Here is a 12,417-nt window from a genome sequence, read left to right as displayed (position 1 = left end):
AAAGTTACATGCTCTTTCAGAGGCCTTGACTAATCCCAACTATTGCATAAAAGCATATTTCTGTTCATCTTCTCAATCTTTATAATTAAGGTAAAATTACTAGTGTGCAAAATCCTTATCGAAACAATCAGAAGCCTATGTATCGAGGTCAGGCTAACTAGTCCATAGTTCCCCAGCTCCACCTTTTTAAAGATGGATACTGTGCTAGGCCTTCTCCAGTCTTCTGGGACCTCACCTGTCATCCAGGAGATTGCAAATCTTATTGCCGGTGGCATTGAGATTTCTTCAGCTAATTCCTTCAGCACATTGGGGTGAACAGCATCAGGTCCTGCTGACTTGAATTCATTCAAATTAGTGAGAAGATCTCCGACATCTCTGATCTGCATCCCTTCCCTTTTATTGTCGATGATAACTTTGCTAGTTGTCCAGTCACATGTTATTTTTTGTGTGAAGACTAAAGCAAAGTAGGCATTAAGCAGCTCCACCTTCTTATCTTCTGTTACCAGCTCACCTTTTCTATTGAGCAGCAGACCCATAACATCCCTGGTTTTTCTTTTTTGTCTGAAATGATTCTTTGTGGAACTCCTTCTTGTCATCTCTAACAATTCTTGCCAATTGTAATTCATTCTTTGCTTTGGTTATCCTGATTTTGTCCCCACGCACTCGTGCTGTTCCCATTTATACCTTGGTGACATGCCATTCTTTCCATTTCCCTTTTGGTTTTCAGATAGATAAAAAGCTCCTTGAGCAGCTACACTGGTCTTCTGTGACTCTTATAATCTTTCTTCTGAATCAGAATAGCTTGACAGAATAGCTCTGTCTAGTATAACATCTTTTAGGAACTGCCAGCCCCCTTTGACTCCCTTTCTTCCTAATTGACTCTCCATGGGACCTTGCCTGCTATTTCTCTGAGTTGACTGAAATCTGCCTTTTTTTTTTTTTTTTTTGAAGTCCAATGTCCTTGTTTGCTATTCTCATGCCCTCCTATCCTTGGAATCTTGAATTCTATCAGATTATGATTACTTACTCCCAAACTCCCAACTGCCTTCACATTTGCAATTAATTGGTCAAAACCAGATCCAAAATGGATGACCCCCTAATTGTTTCCTCAGTTTTCTGAATCAGGGTAATCAGGATGGAATTTGATCCAAAGTCCATCAAAGTCAATGGGAGTCACTCCATTGAACTAAATGGGCTTCAGATCAAGTGTTAGGATATAGATATTCAGGCCTGTCTGCAAAGGCCTGTACTCTAAGAATTTAGGTGTATTCTTATCACTTGGCTAGTGATAGAGGTATAAAAGAAAGAATCAAAATCACTGTCTGCTGGTGTAAGGGCCTTCTCTTACTGTGACAGTTTGTGGCCCTGTTCTCAGGCTCAGGCCTTTGGCTAAGCAGCAGAGGCAGCCATAAGCTGGGAAGCGAACGGTCACATCCTCACATTCCAAACTAGTCACATTGAAATAAGGTGCTATTGGGCTGTTAGGCACTATCAGGACAGGATTGTATTCCTATCACCTCCAGAGAAAGGGAAGTGCCTAGAAAATGTAAAAGGAAACTTAGTTTGATAGCATCCTGTCTGGCAAGAACTCACTTATCAATAGCTGGGATGTGAAATCCTCACTTCTGTATTGTTTTGTCATTATAGTTCCCACTTTGCTGTTGTTTGTCTGTATAATCTCTGTCTGGTTCTGTGATTGTTCCTGTCTGCTGTATAATTAATTGTGCTGGGTGTAAACTAATTGAGGTGGTGGGATATAATTGGTTACATAATCATGTTACAATATGTTAGGATTGGTTAGTTAAATTTCAGGAAAATGATTGGTTAAGGTATAGCTAAGCAGAACTCAAGTTTTACTATATAATCTGTAGTCAATGAGGAAGTGACGGGGGTGGGGGTGTGAGATGGGAACAGGGAATGGGGGTAAGAAAATTGGAATCATGTTTTGCTAAAGGGGGAAATGGGAACAGGGAATGGGAGTAAGGAAGTTGGAATCATGTTTGGCTAAGGGCAGGAATGGGAACAGGGACACAGGTGTAAGGCTTTGTGGTGTCAGAGCTGGGAAGGAGGATACTAAGGAAGGAAACTGGAATCATGCTTGCTGGAAGTTCACCCCAATGAACATCGAATTGTTTGCACCTTTGGACTTCGGGTATTGTTGCTCTCTGTTCATGCGAGAAGGACCAGGGAAGTAAGTGGGTGAAGGAATAAGCCCCCTAACATCTTGGTGCCGGTGACTCGGATGCATCGTATTGGATAGGTGAGTGGCAGCCTGTAAGTCCCCCTCCCCAACAGTCCGCGCAGCTGCTTGGAGGGGGTATCGCGAACTCTCGTGATGGTAGTTGCGGGTTCTGGCAAGCCAGGGTAAAGGATTTTTTGGATAAGGGAGGACCAGGGCCCATACCAGGTACAGGGGTCAACCTGGGATAAGATTAAAAAGGAAATGGAGGAAGTGTTAGGGGACCCAGAGGTATGAGGGGTGGCTGAGGAGCCCACCCTCCTTGGTATATGGGTAGGGGAAGAAGGTCCCTGCCCATGGGGACTGAATGCCTCCCAGGGAAAAGAGGCACTTCAGTCTGCTTGAGAGGTTTGAAGTAAGGGCAGCATTATGGGAAGCTGCCAGTAATCTTTCAAGTTTGGTGCTGCTTCAGCAAGGGCTGCTGAAGGGTTGTAAATTAGTTAGGGATAGTGAAAGATGATTTGGCACAAAAGGGTTTAAGGTCAAAAGCAGAGTTAACAGACCACCTTTAGAGACTCGATCTGAGACTTGGTCCTGGGGGAGTGGAGGAAAAAAAAAAATAAAATAAAAGTTTCAAAGTGCAACCTGCCTTTCCACACTCTTTTGTTTTTCTGAAGTTTTAATGGAGGGTACTTTGGATACTTATGTGAGATGTCAAGAAGGAAGTTTTTGTTTAATGATAAAACCCAGTTATATACATGTAACTGTATGTGCAACTCTGTGCAGTTACATTGGATGGAAGCTTGGTAATTAAATTATCCAAGGGGGTCAGGTAGAGTGGCTACTATCACCACTATGCTTCTGTCCACAGAAGCCTTTATAGCTATTCTGAGGGAAAATGGGCCCTTTTCCCACAGAAATGGTCTATAAGGGACTGCTGCAGGCAGCAGGTAGAGAGAGAATCTGAGCAAAATTATTTGACTATTGGGTAATGTAATCAAAATCACTAAAGGATGGAAGAGGTTTCTTTTGGAACTTAACTTGGCTGCCCCTGGTTGTGTCTAATTGTACAAGATGGAAGTGTAATCGGGGTACAGTTATGTAAAAAGAGTTATGTAAAAAGAGTAATTACAGTGCAAGGGATGTTAGGCAAAACAGAATTTTGTGTGTATGTGTGCACAGGTAAAAGAAAAGGAAAAGGGGAGGAATGATGGGAACACTGAACCTTGGGATGGCTCTGGGGGATCAGATTGTTGCTTTGGTGGGTTCTGAATGAAAACTCTGTAGGCATGGGGGAGGCAGTTATACCTTGTGTAAAATTAATTTGGCTAATATGATGTTATGGAGGTTAAACTATATGGAAGGAATTTGCAATGATGGGAACACTGAACCTTGGGATGGCTCTGGGGGATCAGATTGTTGCTTTGGTGGGTTCTGCATGAAAACTCTGTAGGCATGGGGGAGGCAGTTATACCTTGTGTAAAATTAATTTGGCTAATATGATGTTATGGAGGTTAAACTATATGGAAGGAATTTGCATTTTCCCAGGACATGTGCAGTGTATATTGGAAAAGGAGTAAAAGAAATGCAAATAAAACATGGTACTTCATTAAAATCCTAATAGGGCTCCAAAAGGAGCCACAATAGGTTGTGCTTTCTTTTTCAGATCGCTGTGTTTTGGAGCAGGAGATGAAAGTGGAAAGTAATCAGAACTCTGGTGGAAGTAAAATGCTTCCCTTTTAAGACAGTGTCTGAGCTGCTAACAGCTTTGGATCCAAAAGCAAGCTAGTAAGCCTCTGTGTGTAAATGCAAATTACCTAGCTGATGGGCACGAAGGAGCTGCAAATAATGAATACATCCAGTCAGCAAACAAGCTACTAGAAGACTCAGATTATGGCCCTTCAGGAAAGGGAGGTGAAAAAAACAAGTCAAGCCTGAAAATAAGGGGGACAGGTTAACCTTAAGGGGTGTGTGTGTGTGTGTGTGTGTACAGTGCTAAAATCTGAAGCTGTGTCTCAGCTATTACCTGAGAATAAACTTAAAGCTTGGTACAGCAGAGAAACTACTGCAAACTTGGTCTGTTGTACAAGAGGGGAAACTGAGGTACACCATCTCATGAATTTCATAAATGACCAGTGAGTGAGGTAATTCACTAGCCTGACTATAGAACAAAATAAGGACAGTCTGGAGGTAATTCTTCTGTTTTTCCTGCAAGTAGCAAGGACATTTGTAAAAGAAAGTGGTATTATTATTAAGCAATAATCTGTCCCCACCAGGGGGGTGGAAATTGTTTCTTTTGTTTTTCAGATACTCTACAAGCAAGCTGGCGCCAGCGGAAAAATAACCCAGAATACCATGGATCTATGTTTTGTGTTGTTTGTCTGTGGTGTTTGTCTTGTTGCTAGCATTGTTGTGTTTTAATGAACAAAAAACCTCATGATGTGGGTGGGGGATGGCTTCCAAAGGCTGGCCTTAGGGGGGAAGATGTGTATGGGAATGCAAATTCTCAACTAGGAGGCCAGCACCTGTGTAATAGCTACCGTGGTACCTGGAAATGGAATGGCAACTAAGGTGGCCCCCACAAGCCCTATGGAAATAATGAAAAGGGGAGGAGCTCACTGGAAATCAATGGGGGTGTGTGTAAAATAGTGTAAATTAATAGAAGATGTTTGGATGTGCCCCTCTCCTATGACTATAGAGGAGCGGGATCAATGGCCTATGCAAGGGGTGGACAATTGGGTGTACTGTGTATAAGGTGTTTTGCTGGGAATGTACATATTACTGGGGGCACAATTACACCAGCCCATAACCAAACTATACCCATCTACATGCTGCTATATGGACTTTGGTGCACAAATGGATCTGTGAATCTTATTGCTGTGAATAAGCCAGGGCTTACTGCCTGATTCCATACCAAGTGGTCAAGCTGGTTTGGACAATATCCCATTTCTCTGTGAACATTCAATGGACTTGTGATATGGACAAAAGCATACAAAACTTGAAGGAGCAGCTTGTTGCAACTGCCAGCAACTGGACACAAGATCGTGACCCCATCGAAGGAGGAGAGGCAGTATTTTGGGGGTGTCTCGGATGTTGGACCATACTGCAGTGGTCAGGACTCGGTGTTGCTGTGGATTTTTGTATTGTTAACTGTACTTGTGTTACGTTGCATAGGGAGATAACCTATTAGGAATGTAATAAGCCCTCCAAACCCTGCAGTGTACTAGACAACCCGGACCCAACCTTCTCAGGCCCACTCTAATGGGAAGTCTGGAACACTAATTGGAATAGGTGTGGTATGCCCGTATGAGAGAAGGTGCAGGGCACTATACTACACAAGGGGCAGTGGGACAAATGGAATATCGACACCTTCCACCTTGATGCCTGGCCCTATCAGGAAATGTGTCGCCATATGTCCTATGCTTTTCCAGGGATCCTGGGCAGGAGGATCCCAAAAGAAAAAGAAAAAAAAGGGATGGAGTGTTAGGATATAGATATTCAGGCCTGTCTGCAAAGGCCTGTACTCTAAGAATTTAGGTGTATTCTTATCACTTGGCTAGTGATAGAGGTATAAAAGAAAGAATCAAAATCACTGTCTGCTGGTGTAAGGGCCTTCTCTTACTGTGACAGTTTGTGGCCCTGTTCTCAGGCTCAGGCCTTTGGCTAAGCAGCAGAGGCAGCCATAAGCTGGGAAGCGAACGGTCACATCCTCACATTCCAAACTAGTCACATTGAAATAAGGTGCTATTGGGCTGTTAGGCACTATCAGGACAGGATTGTATTCCTATCACCTCCAGAGAAAGGGAAGTGCCTAGAAAATGTAAAAGGAAACTTAGTTTGATAGCATCCTGTCTGGCAAGAACTCACTTATCAATAGCTGGGATGTGAAATCCTCACTTCTGTATTGTTTTGTCATTATAGTTCCCACTTTGCTGTTGTTTGTCTGTATAATCTCTGTCTGGTTCTGTGATTGTTCCTGTCTGCTGTATAATTAATTGTGCTGGGTGTAAACTAATTGAGGTGGTGGGATATAATTGGTTACATAATCATGTTACAATATGTTAGGATTGGTTAGTTAAATTTCAGGAAAATGATTGGTTAAGGTATAGCTAAGCAGAACTCAAGTTTTACTATATAATCTGTAGTCAATGAGGAAGTGACGGGGGTGGGGGGTGGGGGTGTGAGATGGGAACAGGGAATGGGGGTAAGAAAATTGGAATCATGTTTTGCTAAAGGGGGAAATGGGAACAGGGAATGGGAGTAAGGAAGTTGGAATCATGTTTGGCTAAGGGCAGGAATGGGAACAGGGACACAGGTGTAAGGCTTTGTGGTGTCAGAGCTGGGAAGGAGGATACTAAGGAAGGAAACTGGAATCATGCTTGCTGGAAGTTCACCCCAATAAACATCGAATTGTTTGCACCTTTGGACTTCGGGTATGGTTGCTCTCTGTTCATGCGAGAAGGACCAGGGAAGTAAGTGGGTGAAGGAATAAGCCCCCTAACATCAAGCCCTTAGAAACTGGAGTGGAGAAAGTTGTCTCTGATTAGCAAATGCAGAAGATGATGAGAACTTTGCAAAATATTTGAGTCGAAAGGGAACAATTCCTCTAAATTAGGCATTTAATGAGTTTCAGATATATCACCGAAGATTTTTAAAAATAGATGACTAAAGTTCAACTCCAAAATCCTCATTCAGAAGTCAAGAATGAATGGCCTTATTTTCAAAAGTGTTGATCACTCAACAGCATTTCTGAAAGTCAAACTACACACTTAGGCCATGTCTACACTGGCATGCTGAATGGGCACTGCTGCAATCAATGCAGCACCGTCGATTTAGAGGGTCTGCTGAAGATGCGATAAGTCAATGACAGAGCACTCCCCGTTGACTTCAGTACTCCACTTCCCCAAAAGGAGGAAGGTAAGTAAGCAGGAGAGTGTCTCCTGGTGACATAGCACAGTGTAGACATCCCAGTAAGTCAATGTAAGTTACGTCGCTCGGGGGGATGATTCTTTCACCCCCCTGAGCAACATAACTTACCTCAACTTAAATGGCAGTGTAGACCAGGCATAGTTAGGCACCTAAATATGGACTCAGGAGCCTAAGTTTAGCCACCTATTGTGACAGGATCCCCGGGGTGCAGCCTGGGACTGTGGGCCTACTGTGCCCCCTTAATTCTCTCCAGCCTGGGCTGTCTCTCTCAATGCTTTGCTAGTGACCAGCAGCAAACCTCTCCAGGTGCTGTTATCACTCAGCACAACTGCATGTGGAGCCCCACAGCTAGGAAGATTGCAATGCTCCCAGAGCCACTCATTAATCAAACAGAGAAAGGCACCAGAACCAAATTCCCCCAGCTCCAGCACTGTACCTCAGGACTCTACCATCTTGCACTCCAATGAGCCGTGCAAATTTATGAATAGGTTCACCACTTCATCAATGGAAAGTGGATATACACCAGCCTTCGGAAAACCTGAGCAGATTTGTCCCCACACTTCATAGAAACTCAACTGGTAAAGATAAACAGTAAAATAAATTTATTGACAAAAGATAGATTTTAAGTGATAGCGAAAAAGTCAGAATTAGTTACCAAAAGAAATAAAATATAAGCTCGCAGTCTAAACTCTCAACCTTATTAGACTGGGCAACAACTACTAGATTAAGCAGTTTTTCTCATCCCACTGGATATTGCAGTTCATAGTACACAGATTTCACCCTTGAAGTCTGGGCCAGTCCCCTCAGTAGGAGTCTTCAGAGTATCCTTGTTGCTTGCAGTGTAGGTGGGGGCAGGAGAAAGGCCCAACATGTGGCCACTGTGTTTGTTTTATAACCTCAGTCCCATGTGCTTGGGGAGCACAAATCCAGGCATGTCTGGGGGTATTACTGAGTCCCCAGGCAAAGTTGAGCAATTCCCCTGGTGTGGCCTCATGCAGGTGAGTCATTGAATTGTAGCTCCCTTGCTGAGCAATGGTTGTTGATGGGTTGTTTGACATCCTGCCCGGGTGGTGTTTACTTCCTTGCTTTTGCCTCTGGGGAGCTAATATCTGACTGATTCCCCAACATACAGCATGTTTTAGTGACAACCATATAACTTTTAGTGACAATTCTCATAACTTCATATGCATTAATGATATACAAATATGGATAGAGAAGTGACTTTTCAGCAGATACCTTTCTCTGATACAAGAGATGCTTTATATGTAAGATCACAGTTATATGAAAATGAGGAATATGGAGGTTAGAGTACACACCCCCAACACACCTATATTTGAAAATTTTGGCCACAATGCATTTATTTAGAAATGATTCTGGCCCAGTGAAACTTCTGAAGTTGGAATGTTTTTGCTACTTCATTTCAAGTTGGAACCTGGGATCATCATTTACTGAACATCTACTTGTCTAGACTCACAAAGTATATCTTAATTGGCTGTTTCCTTGAGTGGCTGAAAACTGCAGCTCTATACTACAGAATATGCGATGGAGGATCAGACCATTCCTCTTCCATTTGCTTTTGCAAATGTAAAGGCTGCAATTGTTCTGGTCTCTGCCTCTGTCTGAGTTTCTGGTATGTGAAGAAAAAAGAATTTCAGATTTTGAGAAAATCTTCCAGGTAATAGCTTAGTTCATTTTATATTCATATATTTCCATCAATTAGAGCTAACTGCTGTATTATCTTATCCCTGCTTTATGTGCACAGCTCTACTCACCCTTAACTACGCAACCACAAAAGGCACTTCCACAGTTAGATCATTTTACAAAGTGTTTAGATAGTTTTACAAAGAAATCAGAGATTTAGTGTCTGGCTGTGTAAACATTCACTTTTAGACATTGAAGGTTCCTTACTTTCTGGGAAGTCCTTTATTCACTCACAGTATCTGAGATTTCTGATTAACTCTACAATTTAAGTTTTGCACTGAAACATTTCCTTGATTGAAGTTTATTTTATTGCATCACAAACAGAATGTGGAGTCAGCTATCTAGGAATTCTTGAAAGATACCAGTAGTAACCTTCACTATGAAATACTGCCATCTATAAATCCTTCAGTTATTGATTTAGAATTTGATTTTAGCTTCATATACCAAGAATTTCATGATCAGCTATCACCCAGAAAGAGTAGAGAGACAGCAGAAGCATCAGCAGTAGATCCCACAGTCCAAAAAAGATGAAGGCCACAAAGAAGCATAGTCATAATTTATTATATACAAACTTATTATATTTAATGTATTAAAATTGACTGGACCCATGCCAGTTTCTATTGGAGAAACATAGATTTCCTCAACAAAACAAAGTTTTGAGTGAAATTTGGAGGTAGAAGTTTGAGGTAGAATGGATGGTATTTAGCCAGATTTATCACTGTCAATTAATTCTAATAGACATTCAATTCAATTCCCTGCCCCCCAGTAGAGAATACATAAACCCAGCCCACTAACTAATAATGAAGTTAGGGATCTCTGGCATACTTTAATTGGATTAACAGAAAGAAACAAGGACTTGGGCCAATGTTATGACACTAAAAAGATGTTCTGGAAAGGTAAACTATCTGACCAGAATGTACTTTGTTAAAAACCTCTCATAAGTGAGACTCAACAAACAGCCTAGATTGTTAGAAAAATTATCTTTTGCCTGACAGCACATTGAAATGAATGGTTCCATAATCACACTGCCAATGGAGTAGAATATCATTAATAGTAAGTAGGAGGGGAAAGATGGTTGTGACCTAGAAGATGGCCAGATAGTTTCAAGAAGACCCAAAGCATTTATGTGGACAACTATTTTGTTCATTGATAAGATTCAAAGAATATTTATCTGAATAGCATGTAACTGCAAGTAATTTTATACTTTTACAACTCATTTGTAGGGGGGCAGTTTCCTACTCTTTTCTATTTCTAGTGGACGGAGAGAGAGATTTTTAATTAACCCCCCCCCCTCAGAAAACTGTTCATATAATTCATATAATTTTAGGAAACTAAAGACAAAAAGAAACAGATTTAAGAGTATTTGAAAAGGGAAAAGTTGTGTTTTTTAAAGCTTGGATCAATTCTCTCCTTCCCATGACGCCAACTTTATTGCTCTCCTTCACTTTATAACTTCTGTTTATACAGAGTCCTCTGAGTGCTAAACTTCTCTTTCTGCAAGTCTGGTTGCTTGTTATAAAGCCTTTTTCTCTCAGTACTTTGACAGCACATCAACCAACAAATCTCACTAGTGACAAACTCAAATGTTTGAAGCACATATCTTGATTCCTCTCACTACCTTAATATATTTCTGATTCAATACAGACTTTACTGTTATTAGCTCATCTTGCCTTTTACTGTCTTCTTTCATCCATCAAGCATAAAATACATGTCACTCCTACAATCATCAAAACTAAAAGTTAAAAAAAGATGAAGATAGCAAAATTAGCTTTGTTTCCCAGACCATCGATACAGTTTGTTAGTTTGTAGCATACTCATTTGCAGCAAGTTGGTCAGTCTTCCATCAAAGATAGTTTATGCTAATTTTATTAACACTATCTGAAAAATAATGAGGCCATGAAAAAGATCAGAAAAATATCAGATGGGCTTCTGCAATCCAGAACCACTACAAGTATGTCTCTTTTCAAAATTTTGAAACAGCCATCATAAACACATGCTGTATTTATAAATATAACCTCAACCCGCTGTTGTGTTTGACTCCACAACAGGTTGAAGCCTGAATTTATTGAATAGCATATTTGTTTCCAAGGTACCAACTACCATAGCCTCAAATGAAATAAAACCCTAGGCCAAGATTTTGAAGAGTGAGGAATGATTTTGAGTGCTTCAGTTTTGGATGTCCAATTGAGAGGCACAACACTTTCAGAAACTCAAGCCACTTTAAGACATCTCACGTTTGGCACCAAAATCACTAGTCACTTTTGCAAATCCTGACTTCAGTATTGCATGTACTAAGGTGCATACACTTGTCTGTATTAAGTGTAGCAGGAGTTTAATGCATTGATATAAAAAAGGCCTGTTTGTCCCATCACAGCAATTGCCTACCAATGAATCTCCATTTACTTTAACAGTCAAATCCCTGGTTGTGGGCACAAATACAGAATTGATATCAGTGGGATGTTGAATGCTATTACCTAAGAAAGCATATATCACATTTCTGTAAATCCATATCCAGATGCCTCTTTCACGGTCATACTCAGAGGTCATTGTGCTGTTATCCTCCAGAGCTGATTTGCCCATACCAAATGCAGAAACAAAATAATGTTACTCTTCTTCAGCTTTTCCACTGACACCATAGCCTATATATAAATCAAAAATTGTTGTTTCAATTATCTTCATAGTTCAGCACTATTCCTTGTGAGATTTACTTTCACTTAGGTATTGTGTTCTTTCATTTTGTTTGTGTTTTAATAACAGAATGAACCAGGTTGCATTTAGCAGGCAGCCATGTTAGCTTTATTCTGCAATGCTTTACTTACACAAGCAAGGAGAGAGTTTTACCACTAAGGTAATAGAACATTGCTTTTGTGATACAGTACTTACAAATATGTGCAGGAAGTCCTAGAATCAGAGCACCACTGATCTCTTAATTGTCTTTTCTGGAAAGGGAATGTTTGAAACTGCAATGTAATAGGCAAAGTTACCAGAATCACAATATGATTTCTCAAGGAAAGATCTCCATATGCTGTAGGATGGATGGCATTTTAGAGCTCTAATAAGGCCTATCCATAAAGGCTCCACTTGTTTTAAACAGCAGACATGGACAATGGTCAGAATCACTAGTAGTAGATACTAAATGGACCATAGATATTCTTGTCAGAAACCAAGCTTGGGGAAGAGGGCAGAGGATGGAGGACAATTCACTGAGAATCTGTGGCTCAAAGACCAAAGGCCAAAAAAGGCCAGCTTACAGAAAATAATTCTTTCTGAAATACAGGACTATAAAGATAGAATCATAGAATATCAGGTTTGGAAGGGACCTCAGGAGGTCATCTAGTCCAACCCCCTGCTCAAAGCAGGACCGATCCCCAATTAAATCATCCCAGCCAGGGCTTTGTCAAGCCTGACCTTAAAAACTTCTAAGGAAGGAGATTCTACCACCTCCCTAGGTAACACATTCCAGTGTTTCACCACCCCCTTAGTGAAAAAGTTTTTCCTGATATCCAACCTAAATCTCCCCCACTGCAACTTGAGACCATTACTCTTTGTCCTGTCATCCGCTACCACTGAGAATAGTCTAGATCCATCCTCTTTGGAACCCCCTTTCA

This window comes from Lepidochelys kempii, chromosome 4 (genome assembly GCF_965140265.1).
Source record: "Lepidochelys kempii isolate rLepKem1 chromosome 4, rLepKem1.hap2, whole genome shotgun sequence".
NCBI classification, from domain to species: Eukaryota; Metazoa; Chordata; order Testudines; family Cheloniidae; genus Lepidochelys; species Lepidochelys kempii.
Note: the sequence above shows the minus strand (reverse complement) of the source record.